The sequence below is a fragment of the Gopherus evgoodei genome, chromosome 4 (assembly GCF_007399415.2).
Source record: "Gopherus evgoodei ecotype Sinaloan lineage chromosome 4, rGopEvg1_v1.p, whole genome shotgun sequence".
NCBI classification, from domain to species: Eukaryota; Metazoa; Chordata; order Testudines; family Testudinidae; genus Gopherus; species Gopherus evgoodei.
The window spans coordinates 71,817,381-71,829,300 of NC_044325.1; the positions used below are offsets into that span (position 1 = coordinate 71,817,381).

The window sequence follows — 11,920 nt, forward strand, 5'->3', positions numbered from 1 at the left end:
TCTTTCAAAGACATCCATATTTATGTTTCTGACAAAATACAGTCAAGGGCCTAATGCTTTGAGCTTTTGTGCATTGATTCTTGAGTAGAAAAGTTATCCATAAGTGAGGGTAAAGATTAGTGAGGAGATACTGTAGAGATGAGTGCTTTAATAATGTCCAGATAGGCTTGAATCTCCTCCAGCTAAAACCAAAACTAAAGGAAGACCTGCTAAATGGTCTAGTCCAGTGGTTCTCAACCAGGGGTACGCAGAGGTCTTCCATGGGATACATCAACTTATCTAGATATTTGCTTCATTTTACAACAGGCTACGTAAAAAGCACTAGTGAAGTCAGTACGACTAAAATTTCATACAATTACTTGTATCAGAGGGGAGCCGTGTTAGTCTGTATCTGTAAAAAGTGACAGTGTCCTCTGGCACCTTACAGGCTAACAGACGTATTGGAGCATAAGCTTTCGATGAAGTGGGTATTCGCTCACAACAGCTTATGCTCCAATATGTCTGTTAGTCTATAAGGTGCCACAGGACTCTGTCACTTTATACAATGACTTGTTTATGCTGCTCTATATACTGTAATGTAATTACAATATTTACATTTCAATTGATTTATATTTGTATGGTAAATTAGAAAATAAGCAATTTTTCAGTAATGTGCTGTGATACTTTTATATTTTATGTCTGATTTTGTAAGCAGTAATTTTTAAGTGAGGTGAAACTACCCAAGCAATTTTTCAGTAATGTGCTGTGATACTTTTATATTTTATGTCTGATTTTGTAAGCAGTAATTTTTAAGTGAGGTGAAACTACCCAAGACAAATCTGACTCCTGAAAGGGGTACAGTAGTCTGGAAAGGTTGAGAGCCACTGATCTAGACCATGCGCAGTGGGCCATTGCAAAATGGTTTCCCACAGAATAATCTCCAGTCTAATGTTATAATGGCTTCACCCACTTTGAAAACTAAAACCATGATCAAGAAGTATTTCCTTACTTATTTTTCTTAGTTTGAACCCCTTGCACCACCCTATATGATTCCATCCTTGCCATTCACACCCTCCCAATACTTGTCAACGGTTCACATATTATTGACTACCACGCTGGTCAGTTTAGCCAAACTATAATTAGATTTATCTATTAGAGAACCAGATACTACTGGGGCTGGGAGTCTAAAATATTAATGAATTTATCCTTACAAATACCCCTGTGAGGCCAAAAGGTAGGAAGTTCTATAGTCTGTGAGGCAGGGAAGTACCAGTTCTCCAAAATTCCAGTCCAGTGCTTTAACCACATGACCATTGTTTTATCATTCTCCATAAACCATTTCCTCCAGCCCCTTAATTTTTTATTGCTTTTTTATGAATTACCTTGGCTTTGTTGTAGAGTTTTGTCTAAACCCAAGAACTACCTGAAAAAGCTGCTGAAGCAGAGAGAGAAACATTGACAAAACATTTTGTCCCTTTATTGCTAAGCACATTCAAATGACACCTGTATTGTTTGTCATCCTCTCCTACTGCTTATGATTTCAAGCAGGGAATAATCTTCTGTCTGGGGCTCTGTGACATTCCCCAAAGGTACCAAGGGTTGTGAGGTACCTCACCACCATCTGCTCTTAGTGTGAGGAAATTTTGTCTCTGGCTGCTGTGGATCAGCTCCCTGAAAACACTAGCCTCTGTCACTACAAGAACTACCTTCCAGGCCTCCACAGCCTCTCTCTCCATACAAGTTAACAATAGATACACACCAACAGCAGAGTCCCCCACGTTCAGTTTAGTGTCTAGCCCCTTATCCACTGAACACTCAGAGATCAGGCCTGTGTTCCCAAACAAACACTGCAGCTGACTTACCTGAGAACGTAGCTTCACTGAACATGTAGCACTTAGATACAGTGAAAACAAGAATGTTTATTATCAAAGAACAGAGATTCAATTAATGAGTAAGAATATTGGGAACAAATAGTTACATACAAAAGACAATTATAACATGCTTTCTAGAGCACAGAGAACCTTCGGTCTGCTCTTAAAGAACAGGTTTCAAGCACTTGCAGACCTTGATGAAGAGGAGGGAAATGCAGATGAGATCAACAAGAAGTGGGACAAAGTAACAGCAATTTATAAACAGACCAGTGAAGCCTGTCTAGGCTACAGGCGGAAGAGAAGGAAGGAATGGATTACACCCAGCACGTGGAATGCCATAGAAACCAGATGAGCCCTGAAGAAAAAAGTTTGAGAGAGACAATCCCAGAAGCTAAAGGACAAATATCACGAGCAGTACAGCAAGGCACACAGGAGGTCAAATGCCTTATGAGAGCGGACAAACGGCATTATATTGAGAATCTGGCAACACAAGCAGAGGATGCAGCTGCTCGTGGTGAACAACGGACAGTACAAAATGATGGGGCTTATCAGTGGTAAACAGCAGACACCAACACACACTCATCAGGAACAAACAAGGCCACCTACTAACAACCAAAATAGAACAAGAAATGCACTGGACAGAGCATTTCAAAGAATTGGTGAACAGGGAGTCACCTAAAGAGGAAGCAAACATCCAGGAGGCAGAAGATCTTGATATCAACACAGACACCACAACTAAGGAAAAGATCATTCAAGCCTTAAAAAAAATGGGAAAGCTCCTGGCAAAGATAACTTGAATTCAGAATTGTTCAAGGTAAATCCTAAATTAACAGCATTTATCCTGGCCCCCTCTATTTACATCAGTCTGGGAAAGGGAAAAAGTGCCAGATGCGTGGACCAGTGGGGTTATAGTGAAGATACCAAAGAAAGGAACTCTCAGTGATTGTAATAACTGGTGTGGTATCATGCTTTTATCTGTGCCAAGCAAAGTATTGTGTAAGATCATAGTCCAACGTACATCAGAGGCAGTTGATAACATTCTCAGAAAAGAGCAAGCTGGTTTTTGGAAAGGGTGTGGATGCACAGACCAGATCTTCACTCTATGAAACAATAGAACAGTGCTTAGAATGGCAACAGCAACTCTATATAAATTTCATAAACTTTGAGAAGGTTTTTGATAGCATTCACAGGACCAGCCTATGGTACATTCTGTGGGCATTTGGAATTCCTTTCCATATAATCAATGTCTTCAAAATATTCTATTTCAACTTTACATGCAGTGTTGATCACAGTGAGCTCGGTTTTGAAGTCAAAACAGGAGTAGGTCAGGGGTGTGTCACGTCTGCAATCCTCTTCAACATTGCCATCAACTGGATAATGCAGCATACAACAGAAGACATGCCAAGAAGCATTAAATTGAAACTCTTCTCATTCCTTGAAGACCTGGACTTTGCATATGATATCACTCTCCTATCACATACCCAACACCATATACAAGAAAAAATGACTCCACTCAATACATTCACCCAGCAAATTGGACTGAAAATCAACCGCAATAAGACAGATATCATGACCTTTAATATTGCCTCACCATCACCAGTATGGATAGAGGATTATGTTCTCACCAATGTAGAAACATTCACATGCTTGGGCAGCACCATTAGCCAGGACATCTGGAACAAATCTAATAAAGCCAGAAACACCTTCAGGAGCTAGTGCAGAATTCGGGGGAATGAGAGAGTCCGACATGTCCAAACTGTCTTCATTCCATACAACCTGCCTCAGAAAAATTCTCTATATCTTTTTGGCCAGAACAATCTCAGACCAAGATCTATTGATACAGTACAGCTAAGAGGATCTGAGCACTATCATTGCCAGGAGGTGTTGGAGATGGATTGGTCATGTGCTTTGGGTGGAAACTGATTCCATCACCAAAGTAGCAATAAGATGGACACTTGAAGGCAAGCGAAAATAAAACTGTCCAAAAACAACATGGTGAAGAGCTGTGGAAGCCGAGCTGAAGAACCTGGGGCACAGCTGGGGAACCACTGAAAGACTTGCCACAACCAGACAGGAGTGGAGGAGCTTCATCACTGCCCTAAACACCAGAGGCATAACAGGAACATCATGATGATAATGATGATGATTCTAGAGCACAAACTTAACTAACAAGGCATTCTTCTATTTACTAAAAGAACATTTACCCCAAGTTCTGTTACTCGCACAAAATTTTTTTGTTATTCACACACTCAGGGGCACCCACTTTCACCCAGTTCCTAGGGCTCACGGCATAACCCTCTTAATTTAGGTACCCCCACCCTTTCCCAGTTCCTAGGCAAAAAGCACCTAACTTTACCCCTCTGGGCAAACACCCTTTCCCTGTGGACTCAGGGCTTACTCTTTTGTGGGTCTACAGAGTCTTTTACCAGTGAAAGAGCTTTACGCAGTAATATACTACATAACCTTTATTTATTAACAGTCACCAAAAACACTGCACACGCTACACATACAGTGCTCACCACTCCCAATAAGACAGATGAACTTCTCTTGATGGCCAGTTAGGATCAGGTCCATCTGCGGGGACTCCAGTTTCTGCACAGTGTCACAGAGTGTTGAGGTCTGGTAGCTCTGATCTTTGGGGCTATGTCCTGGAGTTGGTTCCCCAAAGAATTTCCTTTTGGACACCAGTGTATATATAGTGAAATTTGAGTCCTTTTTAGCTATACTTTAACCAATCATTATACTAAAATTTTACTAACCAATCCTAACAATGTAACAAAATTCTTTAAACAATCCTATCCCACCACCTTAATTTACACCTAGCAAAATTAATTATGTAACAGACAGAGACCATACAGCTAAACAATAGGGAAGTGGGGACCATAATGACAAAACAAAGAAATGAGGATTTCATAACCACAACTATTGCTAAGTGATTTCTTGACAGACAGGATGCTATCAAACTACGTTTTCTTTAGCCATCTTAAGATCTGTTTCTTTATCTGGTGATGGTAGGTGCCATTAGGATAGGGTCTCCTTAACAAACTGATATTACATTGTTTTAATGTAATGTAGATGAAATGTGAGGTTGTGACTTCCTGCTTCTCAGCTAACGGCTGCTGCTTGGCTGCTCTTTTAATCTAGCTGCCGATGAAGGCCTTAGGCTTTAGGCCTTACAGTATGGCTGCAGACAATGGCCTCATCCCTTCACCCCCATTGTCAACCAGTTTGGTTGATACCATTTCTCATTAAGACCAAGCCTGTTGGCAACTTGTCCTCGTAGACTGAAGGAATAACTCTGAGTTCATAGGCCTCCTGTAGAAACAGTCCCCCAAACCATTGATTTAGTTTGTTTCCAGTCTTGTTTTTTCCTATGTGCTTCTTTCATGTTGATTTCACATCCCACCATTAGCATTTGACTCAGTATGTCAATAAGCTGAATAACCCTCCATTGTCCTGACAGCAAAGGTGTTACTTGCCCTTTCATATTAGGTACAACAGGTTGGAAACCTGTTATGCTCTACAATCTGTCCTACCTTGTATTTTGCTTGGACGCTGGTTACCTTCTCTAAATCTGAGGAAGAGTTCTGTTGATGCTCAAAAAATTGGCCCTTCCACCAACAGAAGTTGGTCCAAGATAAAAGACATTATCTCCCACCTTGCCTACCTGTAGTTACCATGTCATTTACCAGAGTATGGCCAGGTTAACTACTTACGGATCAATAAGGCTGTCAACATTTAGGCCATGTCTACACTACAAAATTAAGTCAGTCTAAGTTATGTCAACGTACAGCCACCACAGGAATTAAATCACATTTGCATGCTCACACTACGCTCCTTGTGTTGGCAGTGCACAGCGCTTGCATCAATGCAGAGAGCAGTGCACCATGGGTAGCTATCCCACTGTGCAACTCGCCACCATGTAGTGCAGGGTGTTTGGAGAAGGGTTTGCAATGCTTTATGGGGACAAATGAGTCATGCAGGGGTGACTGGGAACATGGGTTCAACATCCCATCATTCCAGGGCCATCCTATTAAGTTTCATGTAACTTTTGAAAAGCCCTGCAAACCCGCATGCCCACCATCTCTGAGAACCATGGATCCTGCACAATATTGTGATGAGCGATACGAACACAATACACCTGATCCTGCGGTATTTCCAGAGCTGTGATATGGAATATGATGATTCCTTGCAGGCTGCCTTTTTGTGTGCCATGGAAAGAAACAATTCGAGGTTGTTAGCATTCACGGAGCAGCTTCACATGGTGGAAACAAGCACTGACTGGTGGGATCGCATCGTTATGCAGGTATGGGATGATGAGCAGCGGCTGCAGAACTTTCACATGCAGAAGACCATATTCCTGGAACTATGTGCAGAGCTCACCCCAATGCCCCCAGCACAGTGACATCAAATTAAAATCTACACTCACTGTGGAGCATGGTGATTGCTGTGTGGAAGCGTACAAAGCCAGACTGCTATCAATCAGCCAGGAATCAATTTGGAGTTGGTAAATCCATGGTAGGGGTTGCAGTGATGCAAGTGTGCAGGGCCATTACTTGTGTCCTGCTAAAAAGGACTGACTCTGGGCAATGTTTGAGAAATAGTGGATGGTTTTGCAGCAATAGGGTTCCCTAACTGCAGTGGTGACAGATGGCACGCATATCCCTATTTTGGCACCAGACCACCTTGCCATGGAGTACATCAACAGAAAGGGCGACTTTTCTATGGCATTACACGTGCTAGTGGATTATCAGGATCATTTCACCTACATCAACATGAGCAGGTCAGGGAAGGTGCATGATAACCGCAGAGACTTTTCCAGACCTGAGGATTACCAAAAGGGATGTTGAAATGCCAGTAGTGATCTTGGGAGATCCAACTTCCCATGGGTGGGAGACTTTGAAGGACCATTATAACAATGAGCTACAGTAATGTGTTCCTCTAGTGTGCTGCACCTGGCATTTTTTTCTTTGCACCCCAGTATGCACCTTGTAATGAGAGCTCTGTGTGTGGTAATATAATACTGCAAATGCACCTATTGCTATTATCCGTGAATGATGCCAATCCCAGCCACCATATCGTGTGAACTAATAAAGATGAATTCAATTTCCATAAATAGACTTTTATTCTGAACCCATGCAAATAGACATATTTAAAGCAGAACAAAACTTTATAAATACAGGGACAAGAACTTTTGAAGGGGAAAGAACAGTCACTTCCATTTCACAAACACTCTGCCTCAGATGCCATGTGGATTAGGGAGGTGGCCGTGTAGAGAAGTGCCAAAATGCAGTTCACTATTAGCTGCAGGAGGAGGTAAGCATGGACCTATTGAGCTTGAAGGTCAGTCAGAGACCACAGCATGTCTGTCTGCTCCCTGAGAAGTACTATCATCTCTTACTGTCTGTTTTTCCTGTCCATTCTGTCCTCAAGTGTAATCCTCCAAGCCCTCTGCTTGGTATCCAAAGCACCAGAGGCTTGCAGGATCTCCTGGGACATATCTTTCCTTGTCCTCTTCAGCTTCCTTCTCACCTGGCTAAGCCACTCCACCGGTGTGGATGGAGAGACCCTCAAGACCGCATTTGCAGCTGCAAAAGAAACAATAGATAGAGATACTATTGTGAGTGCATTCACTCCCCACTTTATCCACACAAGTAACAAGCACTACTTTTTCACTTCTGCTTGTGATTCATAGAGCATACTGCAATTTCCAGCCATGGTGCGGACGGCAGGGAGGTGGAGGGGACAGCTGGGGTGGACCTCACAGGCATAAGTGTATGCGGATAGAGCCATTGAACTGAATATTGGCAGCATTTTTCAAAGACAATGGTGTCTTTAGCTGATATCTCACTCCTGCAGATAACAGAAGCTTAAGGGGAACAGCTCCTGCACGCATCTGGCTGCAGACTGGATCCGTTTGCTGCTAGCCTGTGTGCTGCAGTGATGCCTGGTGTGGGAAAGTGTCCTATTGTGGCAGAAGAAATAAGGCAGCCTTTTGTCAGAGGACTGCAGACTACCTCCAGGAAAGCTTCCTTGAGATCTCTACGGAGGATTCAAGTGCCATCCCAGTGCACATAAACAATCTGTTTTGCAAGGGCCCCTCTGCCTAACTGTTGGCAAGCAGATAGCAAATCTACCTCTATTGGTTATTTCACTACCTCTTACAGCATGATTAAAAGTGAGTAAATGAACAGATGTGTCCCAGCAATATCAAAGCAAATTGCATACTTCCCAGAGGTTCCTACCCCTGCATCAAGCTCGCCTCCTTCTCTTCCATCGTAACTGTCCCCTTACAGTGACTTCTGATGCCTTCTTAAGCTCCCTGAGCAGGGCTCTCTTTTCTGTACAGAACTCTTCTCAGCCTTTATTTGTCCTGAATCCTCTTTGAAATGAGTTTCTCTAGCGGTCTAATAGTTTAGGCAATCAAGGAGAAAAGTCTTCTAGTCACAATGAGATACCTAGTCATCTCACCAGACTCTGCCTCTCTGGCTCTCCCTGTGTCTTCTCTCCTGCTCCATCCCCTTTCCTTTTGTAGCAGAGTAGTGCCAGGGAGGAAACACAATGAATAGCTCCCCAAAGGTCCAGTTTGGAATTACACCTTCCATGTGAGCTCTACCATTGAAAAAATTCACATTATCACAGTTCTAAGCATACTCCTAGGTCACGTCTGTACTCTGCATATACCAACACTGGGAACAGGACCTCCTTCTGCCACAGGTATGTGGCAATTATGGTATTAGAACTGGAAATAGAACCCAGGAGTCCCGACCCCCCTGTCCGGTATTTTAAGCACTTGACTACACTAGCGGACAAATGAATCACAAAATCCAAGATATACCTGAGATACATCATTGATATTTTTATCCTCTAGACAGATGCCTTAAATGTCCTTATAGATTTCCACCACTATTTCAAAAATCACCACCTGTCCATTAAACTCTCTCTGGAACACTCCCAGACCAACAATCAACTTCCTGGACATCATGATCAGCTTCACCAATAGAACCTTACAGACAACTATATAAAATAAACCCACAGATCACCACACCTGCGTTCATATATCCAGTCACCACCTCAAACACACTGAGGAAATCTATTCCCTATAGTCAGTAATCAGATACAACAGAATATGCTCCAAGAAGAAAGTCCAGGATATACATCTTAATACACTCAGAACTGCCTTCCCCAAAAAAGGACACTCCATCAGAGAAGTAGATAGCATCATGGAGCAGGCGACCCTGAAACCAGTCAGCTCCGTGTTTTTGGGGAACCAGGGTGCAGTGTCTGGCCTGTCTGACTCATGAGGGACACCCTCCACCCCCAGTCTCTGCCTGAACCAAGACCAACCAAGAAAAGGCTTGCAAAGAGCAATGAAGGGCATTGGGAGACACACCTAGAGACCCCTCCTGACAACGGTGACAAGATTAAGACATCTCTATTTGCATACAGAATTGAGAGCAGAAACAACTCTCCTAGCCTCATCTGCATGAAAGATGAGACAGGGATTAGCATACAGAATGAAGAACAGAGAACTGGACTGAACTCTGGGACCAGAAAAGCAGGGAAGCACTGCATCATGGAAATCTGTGCTCCAGATGCTAATGAACCTATGCCTGCCCACACCCAGCTCAGTGGTTATCAGACCAATTCTAGTAATGAATCCTTGACTGATATCCAACATACTGAAGCAGTCTAATTGCACTGTGAGCTCCCTGGAAGAAAACACCACCCATAGCCAGCTCCTATTGTCTAGCCTAAAGAAAACCTTTGAGTTATCAGTTTACCCATAAACAAGTGTTCTCCATTGAACCATTGTTGTTTCTCTACAAAAACCCCTACGTATGTTCAAGTAAGGTTTGGATGCTTAGATCCAAACTGTGCATCAGTTCCACTGGGACTCCATCTTCTCCTGAGTGATTGTGCTGGGGGCTCTGCCTGTCTCTTGCCCACAGGACCCTGAGCTACCACCATCACCTAGGAACCCCAACCAGTTCAAGCTTCATGGGGTGGGTGAGATTCCCCTTCTTTCTCTCTGTTTTCCTTTCTACCTTACATGTTAACCTTTAATAATGTATGTTATGTTGGCTTAGGCTCTCCTTGTGTAGTTATCACTATTATTCAATAAATAACTTGTATGGTTAAGCTGGTTGCTTCTCTCTCTCTCACTGAACTTTACTCTTTTGTGTTTTTAGCTTCCCTCATTTACACTGCAGCAATGCTTCTTTTACCTAAGCTAAAGATCCCTGCAGTGCCCAAAATACTGTGGGGTTTGCTCATCAAGTAGGTTACTGCCAGTACAATTGTGATGTGAGAGTGGGGATTGGGATGTGCTGAATCTTGGACATGAAAGGGTGGCAGCTTGAAAGTGCTGCTTGACACAGCTCATTGAGCCCAGGAACATATAAGGGGTCAGCTTGAAAGTGCTGATTGACCCAGTCTACTCAGACTTGCTCTGTTAATGGGTGTGTGTTCGTGTGTGTGTGTGCACATCTGGTTCTGGGGCTGGAGGAACCCAGCCCTAGGGAACCTAGGTTCTGTGGGATAGCTCCAATGGGATGGGACTTGCAGAAGGGAGAAGCAGAGCTCCATATGAAAACACACGACACAAACAGTACATTGACAGCATTACAGAAACACCCCACTCCCACCGAAGTAACCTGAATAAGCGAGCATACCCCAAAGTAATGGGCAAATCTGGTAACAACCCAAATACCTCAAGAGTACCTTCTTCAATACAGAAATAAACCCCTCTCCAACCCCACATCCCTAGTTGTCATCTACCATCCCACTCTGGAACCTATATGGAGTATCATCAAACAACTACAACCCATACTCAGTAGGGACCCCATCCTGAAATCTTCCTGACCACACTCTTCTATCCTTCAAACAACCCCCCAACTTTGCCAAGCTCATCATCAGAAGCAAGCTGCCTACAAACCAGGACACATAAATTCAAACCAGCACCAGACCCTGCCAGAACAACAGATGCAAACAGACATATCTCCACTGCTTCAATGAGCAACCCGCCCCCCTCATAACATACCTTTCAAAGTCCTACATATGCCTTTCACAATAGTTAGTGTACCTCACCCAGTGCATTAAATGCCCCAATAACAACTACATGGGTGAAACTAGACAATCACTATGCTCTCAAATGAACTAACAAGGAAAAATGATAAAAGACAAAAACACCACCTCACCGTGGGTGAACACTTTTCAGAGTAACCATCATACAGCTGACCTATCAGTCCTCATCCTCAAAGGAAGTCTGGGAGCTTAAATTCATAACTTTGCTAAAAATCACTGCAGATGCTAAAAATCATGGACTGAATAGAGATTGAATGATTTATAGTTTGTTACAACAAACTATAACCCACTAACAACTCCTCCAGCTGCCCCTTCCTCCCCCCATGACTGGATGTGTGGTAACAGACTACAGGCCACTTCACTTTGAGTGGTCTCTTGAAATACATGTTAATCATTTACGGTAAACAATCTGTCCACCTTGCATTCAGCTGTGACACCGGTCTACCCTATAATCAATACAACTATGTCCCTTAGGTATGAAAAATCCACACCCGAGTGATGCAGTTGTACTAACTTGGTGTAGACAACGCTATACCCACGGGAGAGCTTCTCCTATGGACATAGTTACTGCCGCTCATGGAGGAGGTCTCCTGTCACCATAGCAGCATCCTCACTGAAGCACCACAGCTGCAACACTGTAAGTATAGACCTGTTCCCAAGTCCCTTTCCCAAAGCTGAAGAGCTTGAAGCTCAAAAGCTGCTCTCACCCACACAAGTTGGGCCTATAAAAGATATTACCTTACCCACCTCCTCTCCCCACCCCCTTCTGTCAGGAACGCTTTGCTCCGGGTGCTGCCCAATCCCAGGACACCCAAGGCAGAGGAAGCAGCTTGCACCGTGTCTCAGCGGGTACGTCTGGGCCACCCGAGACAAGCCTGCTTCAACCGGGCTAGGAACAAACACGGTTCACCAGCTCCGCCCTGTTTATGCGTCACGTCTACGTCAGCCGCCACACAAGGAACGCGACCAGCAGAAGCAGCTCC

The 11,920-nt window shown here is 43.6% G+C and overlaps 1 long non-coding RNA gene across 1 annotated transcript; it reads right to left on the reverse strand.

Moving 5' to 3' along the window:
* Positions 1-6,951: 6,951 nt before the first annotated feature.
* On the reverse strand, positions 6,952-11,873 carry LOC115650194. Its single transcript, XR_004000032.1, has 2 exons — positions 11,685-11,873; positions 6,952-7,438 (listed from the first exon to the last, which is right to left on the reverse strand). It is a non-coding gene; the product is annotated as an uncharacterized LOC115650194 (long non-coding RNA).
* Between the last annotated feature and the right edge of the window lie 47 nt (positions 11,874-11,920).